This window comes from Equus quagga, chromosome 18 (genome assembly GCF_021613505.1).
Source record: "Equus quagga isolate Etosha38 chromosome 18, UCLA_HA_Equagga_1.0, whole genome shotgun sequence".
Classification (NCBI taxonomy): domain Eukaryota; kingdom Metazoa; phylum Chordata; class Mammalia; order Perissodactyla; family Equidae; genus Equus; species Equus quagga.
In genome coordinates, this window is record NC_060284.1 from 20,282,282 (window position 1) to 20,302,752 (window position 20,471).

The window sequence follows — 20,471 nt, forward strand, 5'->3', positions numbered from 1 at the left end:
AAAAGCCAGCCCTGGGAACTTTGTCCACGAGTCTCTATAAGGAAGAAAGAGTAACCCAGGACTGCAGCTTCTGAGCGTTCACTGGTTATAGCCCAGAAGCAGTAGATTCTTTCTTTTTCTGTCTTATTTTTTCTCCCAGAAGGGAGAAAAAGAAATAGTTTGAAACATGACATTCATGCTCAGAACAGCAAAGACTATCATGCAGCAACAATGGAGGGGAGGGAGAAAATAAGAGGCTCTTGATACAGCTTTTTTTTCTTTGTACAAGACAGAGGCAAGGAGAATTCTGCAGTTTTGGACTTGTGATTCATTCACTTCCACTAATTGTGCTGAAGGTAGTTAGCAAAAGTGAACAGGCACACTGTAGCTTTAAAAAGTCAGCCATGAACCAGAAGGCAGTTGGTGCAGCTTGTGTGTGATTCCTAACGTCATGTTGGCTGAGAGCCAGCCTGGTTTTATTTCACTGTGTCAAATTGTACCTCCTTATTGAATTCCTTTGCCAGCCTACTTTGTGAAAGAAAACATTGGGGTTTCTTTGGCTGTTCTTGATAAGCCTATAAAAAATGACATGTTTTAGTTGCTTCTAGGTAGGTTTTCTTTTTACTCTTCCACAAAAAAGAAAATAATAATAATAAGACAATGTAGTGTGGTGTTACAGAGTATCATTGTGTTTTGTTTTGGTTTGGTTTTTTTCTGAGATGCTTAGAAAATGGTGAATGTGTAACAGTTTCCAACTGAAGTGAAACCATTCTTTTGGCATGGAGCAGCAGCACTATCTTCTGTCTACTCTGTTACGGTGTGTGAATGTATGTTAATATCTATCTATTTATATTAAATGTTGGCTTTCTCTATGAATGATCTAAGTGGTTTAGTAACTGGAAGTTTGTGTGTGTGTGCGTGTGTGTGGATCAGGAGTGAAGATTATCCCACACTTACAGTATTATTTGTTAATCATCTACTTCTCTAACAGTGATAAAATCTTGTGAATATACTAAATGATGCACTTGTCATGTCAGAGTAATCCCTAGAGAAGGAGTGCCGAAGTAGAAAGTGATTTGAGAGGAAATGTATTTAATTTATGGTTTCAGCTGTAGAAGAAGAAGCACGTTTCAGAACTAGTTTTTTTAAGCAGTTTTGTTCATAGCTTTTTCATCTTGCTAATTGCATATTAATTGTGGAGCGTTTTTATTTTTTTACAATCCTCATCGTACTAAACAAAAAACAAAGTGATGGATGCTACTATATCTCCTTGAATGTTTTGGTGATTTCTACATAAATCTAATGAGCTGCCTACCCTCTCTTACACACACACACACCAGCACCACCTTTCTGTGCTAAGGGCTATCTGACATTTTTGTGAGCTTTCATCTTTACCACGGCATGGCCATCGCACAGACAGGTTTTTGAGGCTTTCGTTGAGAATATGTGAGGTAGGGGGTACTTGCTGACAAAAGCTTTAAGTGCTCTTTTGGATGGTGATGAAAAAATAATAGGAGTGGGAGTGGACAAAAAAACAAATGCACTAAGAAAAAAGAAATCACAGCCCGTGGTGGGAAGGGGCAGGAAAAGGGGGATTGTTTTGCTCGACTTTGACTCATTTATGAGTTGCAGTGTCTTAAGTGAGAGCTTGGCACCCAGAGAAAGCCGTGCCAGTTCACACAGCACTTGTTTTGAACGAGGGTTCAATTTCATTTGCAAATGCTTATTGTCGAGGCAGCGAGTGCCAATACAGATGAAAGCAGCCCAGTCCGTCTCCTCCAGTTCTTTAGGTTTGATCAATCTCTCCAATCGCTGAGGGAACTGGAGATTTAAACAAACATACGTGAACTGGTGGGAAGCTGTAAAAGGGACCGTTGTGTTTCTGATTCAGATTATATATTCTTCTCTCACTTTCTAAGAATTAAACACAAGCTTTTCTCCCTTATTGATTAGTTGCTGAAGTAAAGGAACCCTGCAGCCTTCCCATGCTATCTGTTGACATGGAAAACAAGGAAAATGGCTCTGTCGGTGTAAAAAAGTAAGTGAAACTGGCTTGTGAGTTCTGCTTCTGCAAACAACACAGGGACTTGGTTTCTATTTTTATACTTCTTGCTTATCTACTATAATATACTGTTTGGGGGTTGTCTTGGTTGGTCTGCACTGGCCACCAGCCACCCTTCCCCTACCAGCCCCAGTTGCCTTTTTCTGTGTTTCATTTTGAAGACAGAGATGACTCAGACATCAAACTGTGCATAAAGGGTTAGCGTCCACAGCTTTGGAACAGGGACGGTTGAGGATTTCAGCCCTGCATTCTGTACATGGAAACAAAAACCCCAAGCAAACATAGACCCTGCCTTCCAAGTCCACAGGCTGCAAGGATTGGGGCAGAAAACAGAGTTCGAGTCTTTTAAAATAAAATCACCTCTCTCAAAATTGAGAGCTACAGTGATGGGGAGAAAAAAGCTTCAGTAAGAATATTAAGTTGAACAACTTCTCTGTCCTGATTTTGTGAACTGTTCGTTGAATGTGAAACGCCTCAGCATACCATAGTGTTCTATTTTCATGTCTGTTCTCACATCTGAAACTTCTAATTATCTTTGTTGTGAGTTATATGATTGATTCTTTTAAATAGGAAAATTCAGTTGCATATTATGAAATATGCTACATATTTCAGACTAACTCATAAGATATCTGTAAGTATATGAAAAAATTGTGAATTCTTATTTGGGAGTTATATTGAAGCTATAACCAGTTTGATTACAAGGAGAAAGTAAGTTCCAAGAGAGTATTATCTATTTCATTTTTCCGTGTCACTTAGTTTAAAATTGCCCTCAACTTAGCCTTGGAGGAAACTAATTAAATGCAATCCATAGAAGCTGTGATGTCTGAATGAGGAAACAGTGCTATATGTGATGGATGGAAGGTCTATTTCGCTTCATAGCAAAGTTACATTAAGATAAACTTAATAAAATCTGCTTTTTAAAATTCTCAAGTAATTTATATATCAGTTATATATATGCCATGCTCATCCCATTCTTGCAGTCTAGGGTAGGTAGATGTAGAACAATTGAAAGAAACTGATGCTTTTTAACGTCTGAGTGAGGTCAGTGCTGTCCAGTAGCACTTGGAGCAGTGATGGGAATGCTCTCCACTTGTGCTGTCCAAAATGGTAGCCACTAGCCACATTTGGCTGTAAAAAGCTTGGAATACGGCTACTCTACCTGATGAACTGAACTTCTGATTTTACTTAATTTTGAAAGTTAATAGTTTTATTGAAGTATAATTGACATAATAAACTGCATGTGTTTAAAGTATAAAATTTGATGTTTTGGCATTTATATACACCTGTGAAACCATTACCACAATTAAGATAATGAACATATCCATCATCCCCAAAGCTTCCTTATAACCCTTTGTAGTCTCTCCCTCCTGTCCATCCCCACCCCCAGAGCCCCGGGCAACCACTGATGTGTTACCTGTCGCTATAGATTAGTTTACTTTTTCTAGAATTTTATATAAATGGAATTATTCAGAATGTACTTTTTTGGGGGAAGGGAGGGGGTATGGTTTCTTTCACCCAGGATAATTAATTTGGGATTCTCCATGTCATAGTGTGTATCAGTAGTTCATTACTTTTCATTACTGAGTTACATTTCATTGTATGGATATGCAACAATTTGTTCACTGTTTCCATCCACTTGTGGATAGATCTTTGGGTTGTCTCCATTTTTTAGGTATTACGAAAATCTGCTTTGACCATTTGTGTACAGGTCTGTGCCTAGACCATATGCTTTCATTTCTCCTGGATAAGTATTTAGGAATGGAACGGCTGGACTATATGGTAGGGGTATGCGTAACTTTTTGAGAAACTTCCAAGCTATTTTCTGAACTGGTTGCCCATTTTACATTCCCACGAGCAGGGTGTGAGCATTCCAGTTGTTCCATATTCTCGCCAACTCTGCATGAGCAGTCTTTTTTATATTAGACATTAGATTAGGTATGGTTTTAATTTTCATTTCCCTAATAACTAATGATGTTGAGCATCTTTTCATGTGCTTATTTGCCATCCGTATGTCTTCTTAAGTATTGTTCAAATCTTTTGGCCATCTTTTTATTGGGGTAGTTTTTTATATATTATTTTATAGAGAGTTTTTATGTATTCTGGACACAAGTCCTTTATCATATATATGATTTGAAAATATTTTCCTCTAGTGTATGAATTATCTTTTTGTTCTCTCTGCAGTGACTTTCAAAATGCAGGAGTTTTTAATTTTCATGAGCTCTAGTTTGTCGATTTTTATTTTATGGATAGTACTGTTAGTGTCATATCTAAGAGACATTTGCCTAACTCAAGGTCACAAAGATTTTCTCTTATGTTTTCTTAGATTTGGGATTATAGTTTTTGAGTTAATTTTTGTGTATAGTGTGAAATAAGGATTAAAGTATTTCTGTTGATGGTGGTGATGGTGGTTTTTTTTGTTTTGCCTACGGATATCCAGTTGTTCCAGTATCATTTGTTGAATTGTTTGTGCAACTTTGTTGAAAAATAATTTATCATATATGTATGGATCTATTTCTAGATTCTCTATTTTTATTCCATTGATATTTTTGTTTATATTTATGCCAATACAACACTGTTTTGATAACTACAGCTTTATAATAAATCTTGAAATCAGGTAGTGTTATCCATCCAATTTTGTCGTTCTTTGTCAAACTTGTGTTGGCTCTCTTAGGTCCTTTGCATTTCCAAATGATTTTTAGAATCAGTTTGTCAATTTCTACAAAAAAAAAAAGTCCTACTGGTGATTTGATGGCATTATGTTGAATTATAGATCGATTTAGGGAGAACTGACATCTTAACAATAGTCTGTCTTCCAACCCATTAACACAATAGTTTTCTCCACTTACTAAGGTCTTCTTTAATTTCTCTCAGCAATGTTTTATAGTTTTCATTCCGCAGGTCTTATACATCTTTAATCAGTATTTCCCTACATAGTTCATAATTTTATTCTATTATGAATGGTATTGCTTTTTAAGTTTTAATTACCAATTGTTTGTTGCTATGTAAAAATACAGTTGATTTTTGTATTATGAGCTTGTGTCCTATAACTTTGCTAAAGTCACTGATTACTTCTATTATTAGCTTTTTGGTAGATTCCATCAGATATTTAACGTAGACAATTATGTCTTGTGAGTAAAGACAGTTTTACTTTTTCCTTCCCAGTGTAGACGCCTTTTATTTCTTTTTCCTACCTTATTGCACTGGATAGAACCTGCAGTAAAAAGCTGAGTGGAAGTGTGGGATTAGACCTCCTAGTTTTGTTCCTGATCTTAAGGGAAAACATTTAGTCTTTTTCTTATCTTTGTTCATATAATGTCATTTTTTTTTTCTGTCTGCTTTTACGATTTTCTCTTTTTCATTGACCTTTAAACGATTTGATTGTGAGCCATGGTGTAGTTTTTTTCATCTTTCTTGTGCTTGGAGTTTTGTTCCTTGGATCTGTGGGCTTAGTTTTCATCAAGTTTGGAGATTTTCCAATTGTTATTTTTCAAATATATTTTGGTTCCCTCCACTTGTCTTTTGGCGACTACAATTATAGGTATATTTGATCACCTGATATTGTCCCACAATTCACTGATGCCTTGTAAATTTTTTCTTCAGTCTTTTTTTCTCTTTATTTTGTTTTAGATAATTTCTATTGCTTTACCTTCAAGTTCACTAATCTTTTTTCTGAAATGTACAATTTCTTGTTAATCTCATACAATGCATTTTTCTTTTCAGAAAATGTAGTTTTCATCTCTAGAAGTTCAACTTGAGTCTTTTTTTAATATCTTCTATGTCTGTGTTAACAATTCAGTCTTTCCTCTAGTTTCCAAACATATGAAATACAGTCATAATAACTGTTTCAGTGTTCTTGTCTCCTAATTCTATCATTTCTTAGTCAGTTTTTTATTTTTCTTCTCATCCAGGGTTGTATTTTTCTACTTCTTTGCATGCTTGTTAATTTTTTATTAATGTCAGATATGGTGAATTTTACGTTGTTGGGGACTGGATATTTTTGTATTCTTGTAAATATTCTTGATGTTTGTCCTGGGATGCAGTTGAGTTGTTGTTACACGCCATCAAGTTGGCTCCAACTTCTGGTGACCCTATGAATGAGTGGTGTCCAGAATGTCCCATCCTCATCAGCCCTACTCAGCTCCTGTAGACTCGTGCCTATGGCTTCCTTTATGGAGTGAATCCATCTCAGATTTGATCTTCCTCTTTTCCTGCTGCCTTCAACTTTTTCCAGCATTATTGTCTTTTCCAAAGAATCCTGCCTTCTTATGCTGTGCCCAAAGTAGGACAGCCTCAGTTTGATCATTTTTGCCTCCCGCAATAGTTCAGGCTTAATTTGCTCTAGGACTCACTTGTTCATCCTTCTGGCAGTCCAGGAGAGCTCTCCTCCAACCCTATATTTGAAATGAATCAAGTTTTTTCCCCATCAGCCTTCTTCGCTGTTTATCTTTCACACCCATACGTAGTAATTGGGAATGCAAGGGTGAAGATAATCTTGGCCTTGGTCTCTAATGACACTTCCTTACTTTGATGATCTTTCCCAATTCTTTGCTGCTGCCCTTTCAAGTCTTGGTCTTCTCTTGATTTCTTGGCTGCAATTTTCATTTAAATTGATGACTGAACCAAGGTGAACAAAATCTATAATAATTTCAGTGTCTTCATTGGCTACGTTAAAACTGTAGTTCTTCCGTAGTCATGATTTCTGTCTCTTGAAGTTCAAATGCAGTCCTGCTTTGGCATTTTCTTCTTTCACTTTTGTCAGATGTTGTTTCAAGTCGTTGCTGCTTTCTGCCAGTAAGATGGTGTCATGTGCATACCTTAGATTGTTGATATTTCTTCCACCAATTTTCACCCCTCCTTCACCTGAGTCTAGCCTAGTTTTTCATATGATATGTTCTGCATACAGATTAAACAGATAGGGAGATGATAAAATGTACCCTTGTCTGACACCCTCGCCTTTAGGAAACCATTCTCTCTCTCCATATTCTGTCCTGACAGTGGCTTCTTGTCCACAATACAGTTTCTACATCAGGACAATCAAGTGCTAAGGCAAGACCCTTTTACTGAGGCAAGACCCATCTTTGTAGTCTAACCGATGCTCCTGAGTGATGAGTTTCTCCTCTCTGGCAGGTGGAAACAGGCACTGATCCTATCCCTGCATGATCTCCGAGGATCGTTCTGAGTCTCTTGGGTGGTTCTTTCCCCAGCCTCAGTTATTTCCTCACGTGTACGTGATAATCAGTACTCTGCTGAGCACGTGAGGGGAAGCCTCTGTAGATTGCCAGAGCTCTCTGTGCAGCTCTCTCCTCTTGAGGACTCTGCCCTGTGCTCAGCCTAAAATCTTTCTTCAGGCAGTAAGGGGACAGAGCTTACCTTGCTTGTTTCCCATCCACAGGGATCACTGTCCTTTATTGTCTATATCCAATGTCTTGAGGACCATTCTTTCATATATTTTGTCTACTGTTTTAGTTGTTTTGGGCATAAAGATAAATCCTGGCCCCATTGCTCCATCTTGACCAGAAATGAAAGTTCCAGTTAATTTATACAGCCACAAGTGGCTAGTGGCTAACCTGTTGGTTAAGGTAGAGTTAGATTATAGTCAGAATCCCAAACGTAGGGTCTTAAGGCTGTTTCTGAGGTCTGTCAAAACTGGGCTTACAATTGCTTCCGTTTTATTTTCCAGGCATAGAAAATACAGTTGCTTAACTAGGAATGTACTGCCACAAAGGGTCATTTCCAAAGAAGCCTGGGATAATGGCCCTTGTTCCCCAGCTGCATACTCCTGATCAGAGCTTGACCTTTGCAAGGCTGCTATTTATGGAGTCCCTTCTATGTGTCTAGCACTTTGTGTGAGAACCACTGCTGTAGGCTAAGCTCCATGTGAGGACTGTGTATCACAAACCAGTTTACATATTTATACTGGTCATCTCTGCTTAAGACTCTAAAAAGACTATGAATTCCAATCTGGAGCTTTCTCTGCCTTCCTTCTTCCACCTCATGCTTTATTTAGAAGGGAGGGGGTAGTAAAGAGAGGAAGAAGAAAGCAAATGTGGTACAATGTAAACATTTGAAGTGATCTGGGTAAAATGTATATGGGATTTTTGTACTATTCATGCAACATTTCTGTAAGTCTGAAGTTATTATTTTTTAAACTTTAAAAAAAAAATCTAGCCAGTTTATTAGTTGGAAGGGAAAATTTGTCTCCTTTAGGAAAGAAGCAAAATTAGGTCAGATTTGGAGACCAGGGAGAAATTAAGCATGGCGTTGGAAAGCAATGGAGAGAGATTTCGACTTTGAGTCAAGTCATGTTCAGAAGACTTGGGTTTGACCTTGCTTTTGTTTCTTAACTGGCAGAAGAATATTTAATAAGTAAATCGCTTAATTTCTCTCTGTCTTGAAGCAATAAGGGAAACATCAGTCTCTTGTTTTAAAATTACATTAAATCCAATTTTTTTTAGCTAACGTGGCTGAAGTACTATCCATCAGAATAGAATTTAATTTTTTCATGTCTAGCTGAATTTCTCTTTTGACAGATGTAAAAGATTTAAAAATATTTAAACTATGAGTTCAATTTTTCAGGCCATAATTTGACAATATTTCTTCATAACTCTGGAAGTCTTTTGAGACAAAGCATATTCCAAGTATTTATTGGGTGGTATCTTTTATGTTGCACTGTTCAACTAAAGCTAAAGAAAAGTACTTGTGTTTTTCAAATTTTGAATCAGTTGATCTTAAATACTGTTGAAAAGATCTTGTATCCTTGGGCAATTGTTTGGTGTCTTGGTTGAAAAATCTTTGACTTTTTGTGAAGTACCTTTTTAGTCTTTTCTCATAATATTCTAACAAAACTGAGTATAACCAAGTGTCTATTGAAAAGTTGTTTTCTTTTTCGTGCAAGAATCCAAGCTGTTTATAGCTGGACAAACTTATAAGCTCAGATTCTGTTTAAAATCACTTCAGAATGTTTTGTTGTACCTTTAATTTTGATTTCAGGTGACTAATGTCGTCAGTTCTTTTTTGATTCTTGAGAAGAAAGTTACCAAATTCACTATGTATTTGCTGAAAATGTCTCTTAAAGTTGTGTTTTACTATCTCTGTTGTGTTTTCACACAACAAACAGCTTTTTTCCTTTTGCTCTGCTCCAACAAATTGCAGTTGCTTTTCATCGTGAAATTTCCGATAGACTTTCAGCCAGTCTCCTTTTCTCTTTATGTTCTGGATCTAGTGCTGGTTTCTGCATCTCCTCTCAATTCTGCATCAGAAGTAGGCCTCCTTTTTATTTATTTATTTTATTTCTATTTTGCTGAGGAAGATTTTCCCTGAGCTAACATCTCTTGCCAATCTTCCTCTTTTTCTGTGTGAGCTACTGCCAGAGCATGGCCACTGACAAACGAGAGGTATAGGTCTGCGCCCAGGAACGGAACCTGGGCCACCAAAGCAGAGCATGCCTAACTTACCAGGACTGGCCCCAGTATACCTCCTTTTTAAATTTTAAAATTTGTCCATACTTCTTTTTAACTAAAAATTATTTAATTATATTATAATTAAAATAGGAAGCATGTCAACTTAATTACCTATTACAACATACAAAGAGATCCTCATAACTTGGGCTGTCTGTATCAAACACATTACAATGTTACATGGGCACATAGGAAAAAATCTTTTGAACTGAATCAATCTGTTGACACCAACTATGTTGGCCATGTGTGTATGTGTAATACTAGAGAGCACACATGCATCTGATAGGAGAACTTCAGTTCAACAGTAGTATTCCAGGTGATGCAGTGGTTAAAGGTAAATGCAGTCACACCAAATCAATGAAGTTGTGTTGAACACAAACATGTTTTATACCAGTTCCAGTTTTTAAATTTAAATTAATTAAAATTAAATAAAATTAAAAATTCAGTTACTTGATTAAATTTTAAATGTTCAACAGCCACATGTGACTAGTGGCTACCATATTGAATAGCACAAGTCTATAGCTAAGATAAACTTTTGCATACATGCACCAGGAGAAAAGTCAAATGAACATGAGATTGGAGATGATGATTACCTTGGGGTCAGAGATGGGATGAATGTAGTTACTGCCAAGATTCTAGCTTTTATTTTGCCTGGTGAGTTCATGGGTGGTTATTAAATTTAAAAATAACTGAATAACTAGGAGGGATCCATCTTAATAGTTTGGAATAAATCCTTCTAGACAGTTTCTATACAAATACTCTCTGTATCCATATATATATACATAGTCACACAAGGATATACACATATATTTACGTGTATTCATAAGTATACACACATATACAGGTACATACACAAGAATGTACACATATATTCAAAGGACACATAAAATAAGCTTATATTGAACAAATGGGATCATAGTATTCTCTTTTTGTGGATTTCAGACGCACAGATTTTGGATTAATCATAAACTTTGGTACATGACACTGTTATCATTGATCTATGTTTGGCCATGTTAGATCCATGTTAGAATTTTTACTAAATAATAAAGAAACTTCTAAGTATTTTATATGTATGTGTACATCTGTAAAAATCATAAGTATTCAATGTCAATTATTATTTTTATCTCATTTTGGGTTTTTTTTTTTTTTTTGCCATTTGCTTAGTCTTACTCTCATTTTCATCAGTTGGTCTTTTTTCCTTTCCCTTTTCTCCTAGGATGGAGGAGGAACCAATGTTCCCACACAATAGATGCTTACAATAAGTTAGCAGCTTTTCCACAGGAAGCTGTTTATCTCTTCCCCACCTCAGGGCCCTCACCCCTCAGTGGAGAAGCTCACTGCGGTAGAAAGTTCACAGCAACAGAGTTTAGCAAGGACTTTCGAAAGGAGCCGTTTCTTACTAACACCACGCCTTTCCTTGCACGTGTATCTCACCATCTTCCTCTGCATTTGTGTTCAGTGTTGTTTCATTATAAAGCAAAGACATTTTTAAAATTTTGGAGCTAACATTCCTTGTATAATTAGTAAAGTGATACTTTTGTTAGTAATGAATGTTGTAAAGTTCTAAACGCTTTCATGTTATAATACTAACTTTTAAATTAAGATATAATTGACATAAAACATTGTGTTAGTTTCAGGTGTACAACATACAGATTCATTATTTGTATATATTGAGAAATGTTCACCATGATAAGTCTAGTTAATGTCCATCACCATACAGAGTTACAAATTTGTTTTCTTGTGATAACTTTTATGATCTAATCTCTTAACAACTTTCAGATATACAATATTATTAACTATAGTTACCCTGCTATATGTTACATCTCCATGACTTATTTATTTATTTATTTATTTTATTATTATTTTTTTTTTTGAGGAAGATTAGCCCTGGGCTAACATCTGCTGCCGATCCTCCTCTTTTTGCTGAGGAAGACTGGCCCTGAGCTAATATCTGTGCCCACGTTCCTCTACTTTATATGTGGGGTGCCTGCCACAGCATGGCTTGCCAAGTGGTGCGTAGGCACATCCTGGGCTGCCGAAGCAGAATGTGCAAACTTAACCACTGCACCACCAGGCCAGCCCTGACTTATTTATTTTACAACTAGAAGTTTGTACCCTCTGACCACCTTCACCATTTTTCCCACTCTCCATCCCTTACCTCTGGCAACCACCAATCTATTCTCAGTATCTAGGATTTAGAGTTTTAAAAAATGTTTTAGTTTTCAGATTCCACATATAAGTGAGATCATGTGGTATTTGTCTTTTTCTGTCTGACTTATTTTACCTAGCAGATTACCCTCAGGGTCCATCCATGTTGTCACAAATGGCAAGATTCCTTCTTTTTTATGGCTGAATAATTTTCCATTGTATGTATATACCACAGTTTCTTTATCTGTTCCATAGACATCCATGGACACTTAGGTTGCTTCCATGTCTTGGCCATTATAAATAATGCTACAGTGAATATGGGGGTGCATTTATCTTTTCACGTTAGTGTTTTCATTTCCTTCAGATAAATACCCAGAAGTGGAATAGCTGGATCATATGGTAGTTCTATTTTTAATTTTTTGAGGAACCTCCCTACTATTTTCCATAGTGGCTATACCAATTTATATTCCCACCAACAGTGAGAAGGGTTCTCTTTTCTCCACATCTTCACTAACACTTGTTAATTCTTGTCTTTTTGATAGTAGCCCTTCTAACAGATGTGAGGTAATGTCTCACTGTGGGTTTGATTTGCATTTCCCTGATGATTAATGATGTTGAGCACCTTTTCAGGTACCTGTTGGCCATCTGTATGTCTTCGCTGGAAAAATGACTATTCAGATCCTCTGTCCATTTTTTAATTGGACTGGTTTTTTGTTTTTTGCTTTTGCTATTGGGTTGTATGAGTTCTTTATTTTGGAATATTAACCTCTTATCAGACAGATGATTTGTGAATATTTTCTCCCATTCATAGGTTGCCTTTTCGTTTTGTTGATGTTTTCCTTTGCTGTGCAGAGGCTTTTTAGTTTGACGTAGTCCCACTTGTTGATTTTTGCTTTTGTTGCCTTTGCTTTTGGAGTCAGATCCAAAAATCATCTCCAAGACTGATGTCAAGGAGCTCACCACCTATGTTTTCTCCTAGGAGTCTCATGGTTTCAGGTCATATGTTCAAGTCTTTAATCCATTTTGATTTAATTTTTGTGTGTGGTATAAGATAGTGGTCTAGTTTCATTCTTTTGCATGTGTATATCCAGTTTTCCCAACACCCTTTATTGAGGAGACTGTCCTTTCCTCATTGTATATTCTTGGCTCCTTTGTCATAAATTAATTGACCATATATGCATTAATACTAACTTTTGAAATAGCCTCTCTGAAGTCTGTTAACTGTATTACCTGTTAAGCTAAGTATTGGGTTAAAGAAGTTATCATTTTTGCCCATGTGAATTAGGAGATCAGGAGGTGAATAGTAGAAGTAAAATGTTAGGGTAGACTTAGAAATTATTATTGGTATTGCTAGAATTTCAAAACTCTGACTTCGTTGTAGAATTATCAAAGAGACTTTTCATAGAAAAATAATAACAATGGCTACTATTACTTAACTCATAAAAAAAATCCAACAATGTTTACATGCGTAGCAATCCACTCACCAGTCAGGTCTCTATCCCTAAGGGATAGTCACTTCTAGGGTTGAATAAATAACCTCACAGGATATTTGGTTGTTTGCTAGAAGATTTGCCTGGCTCCTTAGGGAAGGAGGAAGAGGAAACTGATCAAAGTAATTGTGTGTCTGATCACTAGCTTCAGCTTTCATTCATTTACTCTGAATCCTGTCCTTTTGTGGTGTCACAGAAATAATCAGCAGTCCTTAGAGGGAGGTTCCTTGAAAGCCTTGAGAGGATCGTATCCAGCTTGCCAGGTAGTTCCTGGGTACTCTCACCTCCATTGTGCCCCTCTCATCTGTTCTGTCCATCTTTCCCGTACCCCACCACCACACTGCCCGATGCTACCTGAACACAGTGAGTGATGGTTCCTGGCATGCTGTTCTTTCCAGGGAATAGCAATCTGGAACAGGGAGTGGTCATGATGGTAAGATACCTCTATACTAAAAGTGCGGGAAAATAAAAGAAAACTCCCAAGATATTTTAAGTGGCTAAATGCCAAATACCTCTTAACAGATAGTTTCTTAGGGAGGAAGAAAGGAAGAATGGGAGGGAGGGAGGAAGTAAAAAGGAAGAGAGGAAGAAGAAAAGAGGCAGAGAGAGAGAGAGAGAAGAGAAGAGGAGAGGAGGGAAGGGGAGGTAAACTGAGCCACTAATTCAAACCTGAGAAATGGCCTTTCTAATCAGGATCTGCTGTTGTCACCCTTCGGCAGAGATGTTTGGAGGGATGAGTTAGAGGGCTATGGTTTCTTGAATACAGATAACATATGGGAGTTAATAGTGATACTTGTAACTGGTACAGTTTTATTTTTCTTAGTGAAGCTGGAATTCATTCCTTAATATTTTATGGCTGTCTGTTCATTCTAATATATGGTCTAGTAGTCAGCTCAGGCTACCATAACGAAATACCATCCACTGGGTGGTTTAAACAACAGAGATTTATTTCCCACAGTTCTGGAGGCTGGGAAGCCCAAGATCAAGATGCTGGCTGATTCAGTCCCTGAGAGCGCTCTCTTCCCGGCTTGGAGAGGGCCGCCTTCTCACTGTATCCTCACATGGACTTGCCTCAGTACATACACGCGGCTCTTATAGGGCCACCAAGCCTATGGAATTAAGACTCCACCCTTATGACTTCATTTAACCTTAATTGCCCTGTCTCCTGAAAGCCCTGTCTCCAAATAATCAGGTTGAGACTTAGGGCTGTAACATATGAATTTTGAGGGGGACACAAGTCAGTCTTGTCAGATGATCTTATGATAAATGTTTGATTATTCTCTTAAGTTAAATGATAACTTGGGTTAAGAATTGAGTGTTTTACTGTTTTGATTTATACCATTATGCCCACTGCAAATAATGTTTCAAAAGAGTAAAATGCGTAAAACTATAGACTCAGCTAAGCATATCATCATATTTTAAGCATGAAAACAATGGGAGTTTCACTCTAGGCCAGCAGAATTCATAGGCATGCACTATATATCTTTTATACATTAGCAGCCCTGAAGCGTTGCTGTTTTCTGCATAGTTTTTGCCATGTTACAGAAGGAAGACTGAGTTTGACTAAGCGATAAAGACTCTAAGATGTTCAGAATAGGGACGCTGTGCCGCGGCCCGGAGCAGGAGGGAAAGCTCTTCAGGTGGTCTGTGGGCAATCGAGTTCAGTATTAATGATTAGGATACGAAACGTTCGTTTGTTTGTGTTTGGCAGAATCTTGGCATGAACTGTATTTGATGGTGAATAAGAAAAAGAAATTCGGGGCCAGCCCTGTGGCCGAGTGGTTAAGTTCATGCGCTCTTCTTCCGTGGCAGCCCGGGGTTTCGCCAGTTTGGATCCTGGGCACGGATGTGGCACCACTCATCAAGCTGTGCTGAGGCAGCATTCCACATGCCACAACTAGAAGGACCCACAACTGAAAATACACAACTATGTACTGGGGGAGAAAAAGGAAAAACAAAATCTTAAAAAAAAAAAAAAAAAGAAACAGAAATTCATCAAGTCCTCTTGAGAAGAGTGTCCTTATTTACGCTAGTTCCGAGGTCTTTATTTGTACCAGAAAGTTAAGAGCAGGGGGGAAAGAGGCAGTTACAGGATCCTTTGTTTTCAGAAAGATGGGGTGGGGTGTCGGGGAGACATTGCTAGCAGAGATGCCAAGGACAGAGTTTCATGCAATTTCTGAGGAAAGCCGTCAGCCTGAGGGGAGATGGCTGCGACAGAGGAACGAAATGATGCAGGTAGAGGCCCCGTTGCCCCAGGCCTGCTCCTGGTGTTTCTGCTGATCCTGGGCTGCAAAGCCTCTTCTTCACACACCTAGCACAGCCTGACTGACTTCTGTGCCCCTCCTTCCTCCATCTTTCTATTCCTCCTCTTCCTTAACTGCTTTGGGAGACAAGGCAGGGAAGACATGGACCTCGTCATCACTCAGCTGACCTGAGATTTTCCTCTTTGCTAGACTGAGTTCCCAGGGCTCATCAAATGCCTGGCTCACGGTAGGCTGCTTAAAAATAATTGATGATTGGAATAAAAGAGTGATTGGGGATATTAGGAAGGGGACATTTTACCAGCACCTTTTAAAAATGAGTAGCCTTCTAGTCTCTGGGAGTTGGACAGACGGGACTCAGTGGTATAACCAGAGCTGGGGATCTGGGCATGTGTAGGACGTTGCTCAGTTGAGTTTCAGTACAAACTTGGGTTAGGACATAAGCCTGGAAAGTTACGTTTGACTCAAATCTCTGAATGCCAAGCTAAAAAATTTGGAATATACAGAAAGCCTGAAGAATTACTTGCTTTTTCAGTGTTTTCATTGCTTGGGTATGCTGCAGCTAAATGCAGTCAACTTTCATTTATCTGAATATTAAAAAATGAAAAATGTCCTGTCAAGAACCTTTGAATCATCCTTTCTCTTTCTGGGCCTGCCTTTTAGCCAGATCCCTGCTTGTTAGGCTGACGGGAGAGGGAGAAAGGCCTGGAGATAAAACTAAAGCTCATTTAGGTGCTTCATTCTTAGATATGTCATAGGCCAAGAGATCAAGATTAATTTATTACAATCAGAATTATATTGGTTTTAGCCAAAGGCTGTTTTAAGATATGGGCAAAGAATAGGTTAATTTAGTTTTAAAAATAAGTTATAAAGATCAAGGCAGTACAAAGTTAGAGTACATTTCTGGGGAGAAACACAAGTAACATTGAGAATTAGCTTTATAAAAGGAGTAATGTGATAAATCTACCACCAAATGTATTAACCAGTGTCTAAAATAACTTTTGCTCTGAACTTTAAAGCAGAAGTGCAATTAATGAGCATAATGGAGTTTTGAAATCACGTATGAATTGTGTTTATTCAGAGTTTCCTTTTGGTTTGATCAACCCTCAGAATGTATAATATCATAAGTACCATAAAATATAGACATGCTAGATTCAGAGAAGGAGTTTCAACTACTATTTTTCACCCGCTTTCACTAATATATAAAGAGAAGATGGAGACTTTTGCTGCCAGCACTTAAAATTATAACGTGCCAACATGAAAACACTCATAATAAGTGTTTTCGTAATAAGGTCTCAATCTGCCTATATCTGCCAAATTTGTTGTTTATTGCATTTCTGTCCCCGTGATTCTGTCTCTCTAGCTCTCTTTAAGAGTGAGGTGATTGTTTAATTAAGGGATAATCGTTTCCCAGTGTGAATTACTCATGCATGATATAATTTTTATTAATACGTGATGTATCTAACCATATGCACAGGGACTAAAAGGTGACTGGGTGAAATGGAAGCAGTGATTTGATTAAGTGATGAGACTGTAGACAAATTTGCCCTTCATTTCTTGCTAATTTTTTGTAATAAAGTAAAATACATATATATTTTTAAAATATCCCATTGTTGGAAAGACATTCATGAATTTATCACCCTTATACTTTATATTCTAAGAAACATTTTGCGATGATGATAGTGAATAATAAATATCAAATGATAATGGAACTTTTATATCTGCCATCTCATTTCATCAATGCAAAATTAGCAGCCACAGTGGGAACTCCCATCTGGGAGGTGTTTTAAACAGCGCCATATAAATTCCTTCTGGAATTTGACATGCACAAGTTATAAGGAAAGATTTGGAGAGAATGGTCCATTTGAAAGGGAACAAAGTGTCTCAGTTTGGCCACAAATAACAGTCCTTGAGGAGACATATGGCTTTCCCAGTGGGGAAAGGTGACACTTAAATCCATCCTCCAAAATGTTCTCATAATTTTATCCGACCTTGACACTCTGGCCTCCCCAAGCCCCACAATCATGTTGCCTTGGATCATCTCCAGTTTTCTCCTTAAAATTGTTGCTGACACCACTGGAAGGGCCCAGCAAAATCATCCATCATGCTTTAACATAAACGACTTAGAAGTGACAATGTGTGCCTGCACGTATCTGCCTCTGCAAGCCATCCCCTCTCAGGGCCCAGCTTAGGACATGTTGCAGCCATAGATGCTTTTCAGAATTGCCATTGAAAATCTTCAAGTGTCCTAGTCAGGCAAAACTATCCAGGCGCTCCAGTCCATGTGTCCTCAATAGCACTTGTTCACCCCGAATCCTAGTGTTACTGAGAGGTAGCTGTTTATGTGTCTGCTTCCCTTCACCAGATTGCCAGCTCATTGAGGGCAGGAACTATGCAGTCCTATCCTTGTAACCTGCATCTAGCACAGTACTGACAAGAAAGTAGGCTTTTCATAATTTGTTGTATCAACAAGTAAGTAGAGTGGGAAAAGCATAGATTTGGAGGCAAGCGTGTATGGAATCTAATCCTGGCTTTATCTACTATGTGATTTTGAGTGAGTTCCTTAACCTTTCTGAGCCTAAGATTCCTAAAAACAGGTTACAGTAGCCAGTTCACAAGGAGCTAGGGGGCTGATAATAGGTAACGTGTGAAAAGCGTGTTATAGCCTGTAAGTACTCTCTGGTTGTTACACAGATCTCTGCTGTGTATCGACTATGCACCAGTCAGAGCTGCGCTAGATGCTGGAGAGCTACAGAGTTGAAGATAGACAGATTTCTCTCCTCAGGATGTGAGTAGTCTACCATTGTGATTTTTCCTCAAAGTTATTTTGTGTTTTAGGCTATCAGGCTTAGGCTCAGGTGGATCAATCAGTAAATGCATCGATTGGTTTCTAACCCGTTGTTTCTTCTGCATGGCTCCCCTCACCCTAAGTATGAGAGAGCGCCCAGTTCCACATTGCTCCTATTCTTCATGGGGCACTGCAAGCAGTTTTGCAAAGTCTTTATTCTCTGGTGCATTGCTAGTATTCAAGAATATTACAGAATTGTGGAAGTGATGATATCATATGCCAGCAGAATAAGAATCAGGAGAGCCTCCGGTCCTAAAATTACAATGTAGCATACTTTGTTATTACAATTAGATAACTATTCTTTATGAGGAAAGCAGCTGATTGAAGTCAGCCTCAGGGAGAATGAATTCAGATGTTTTCTGGGGCACTTAAAGGTGGATCTGATGCGACTCTGTGCTCGCTGCTAGAAGTGAGCTGAGCTGAAAGTTGAAAAGGTTTGTTAGAACAGTGAACTCCTTTCCAAATATTCTTCAAGCCTGTGTTAAGAAAGAGATGGAAGGGAAATGGTGCCTTAAAGAAAGTCCCCAGTGTCAGCTCATGATGGCTTATGTTACTGGGATGATGGAAAATCCCAGCACATGGATAATTATTTTAAAACCCATTTAGCTTTGATTTTAAAATACATAGTTAATGTTTGACAATGTTGGGGTGAAAAATAGTTCTGTCCCCATGTACACTGCCTGTTAAATGGTGGGCAGGGGTGGGTGTGTGCGCGTGTGAGAGTATGCGTGTAGATGAGTGGGTCTGTACCTGAGCTTGCAGACACCATCTCTAAGCCCAAAAGGGAAAACACTTCTAACTAGTAAGCATTGACTCTGAATGTTTTTAAATGAAGTGCTATGCTGATAAATCGTTGAGCACTTGTGCTGTTGATTACTCACTCTCTTTTCTTTAGCTAGGATGGAAGTTTGTTTTTTAACCAAATATTTTAAGTTCGTACTCTGAGCAAAATATTATGTGGGGAGTGAGGCAGAGGTACACTGGACCCTTGACTTTTAGATGTTTGAAGAATTTTAGAAATCCCCAAAGTCTGGCCAATTTCATTTCCATTAAAAGTAACATGAATCTTTTCAACTCTCACTAAATGTTGAATCTCCCCAAGCTTAATTCTACACCCAATTCTCTTCTCATCCTCTCCCAAGGTTTCAATTACCATCTAAATGCTTCTGTCTCCCAAATGTGTACCTCTAGCCCACTCACCTGCTTACACTCCAGACTCATGTCCCAGATTAAATCTCTACTTGGAGATAGACAGTAGGCCAAAGTCAATGTGTCCAACTAAACCTGGGGGTGCCATCTAAGTGAAGTTACCGCCATCCATCCAGTTCCATGATACTTCCATCTCCTTCATTCTCTATGTCTAGTCCACTACTAAATTGTGCTGATTTTATTGGTAAAATATATTTTAAATCCACACTCTTCTCTCTTTTTCCGTAGCCACCACTCTAGCCTCAGTCACCATGATCTCTTGCTTGGATGACTGAAATAGATCTCTCACTGGCACCCCTTCCTCCCCTCTGGCTCCTCTTCAGTACTCTCTTTTTTAAAATGTGAATTTGATCAGGTCACTCCCAGTACATAAGACTATTTAACAAGCCCCCATTGCTCATAGAGAAAAACCTAGAATCCTCAATATGGCCTCCAAGGCCTGCATGGCTCCTTTGGCTGTGTGTATTCCTGCCACACAGCCTGAAATAATCTTCACTTGACTTCATATAGTTAACATCTGGCTGCTTTCTAGACCATAACCTCAACAGAAACTTCCACAGGAAAGCCTTCTCTAAGCCCTTAAACTGTCACCGTTCAGTGTGCCTGTCCTTCATAGCACTTACCACAATGTGCAGCTGTACATTTAGTTGTATGATTACTGATCCCTGTCTGCCCCCACAGTGCTGTAGGTCCACAAGAGTAAAGACCGTGTCTGTTTGCTCACCAATGCATTCCTGGCTGGGGGACTGGTGGTGGGGGGCGCGGGGGGGGGGGGGTGGTGCCTCGTCCCAAAGGATCTCTTAAGCCAAGCTGGGCTACTTGGAATTTATCCAAAGGGCAATTGGAAACCTTTGAAGGATTTTAAGCTGGGGAACAATGTGATTGGGTGTATGCTCTGGAAGAATCACCTTGGATGAGGTGTAGAGAAATCCAGACCAACACTCGTGAAACAGAAATGAGGCAGAGCCACAGTAACTACAGGTCCCTGCTGTTCTTTACTCCACTTCTCCTGTCCCT

General features: G+C 38.4%; 1 protein-coding gene across 3 annotated transcripts in view; it reads left to right on the forward strand.

The window, feature by feature from the left end:
- Positions 1–498: 498 nt before the first annotated feature.
- The window catches only part of DNASE2B (deoxyribonuclease 2 beta), a 97,944-nt gene continuing 77,971 nt past the window's right edge, over positions 499–20,471 (forward strand). For 2 of the 3 annotated variants that reach the window (XM_046645042.1, XM_046645043.1), the window contains exons 1-2: positions 499–587; positions 1,933–2,017. The gene's annotated coding sequence lies outside the window, so the exon portion shown is untranslated. Of the gene's footprint in view, positions 588–1,390; positions 1,431–1,932; positions 2,018–20,471 lie in introns of those variants that run through there. The other variant, XM_046645044.1, reaches the window with a different exon arrangement.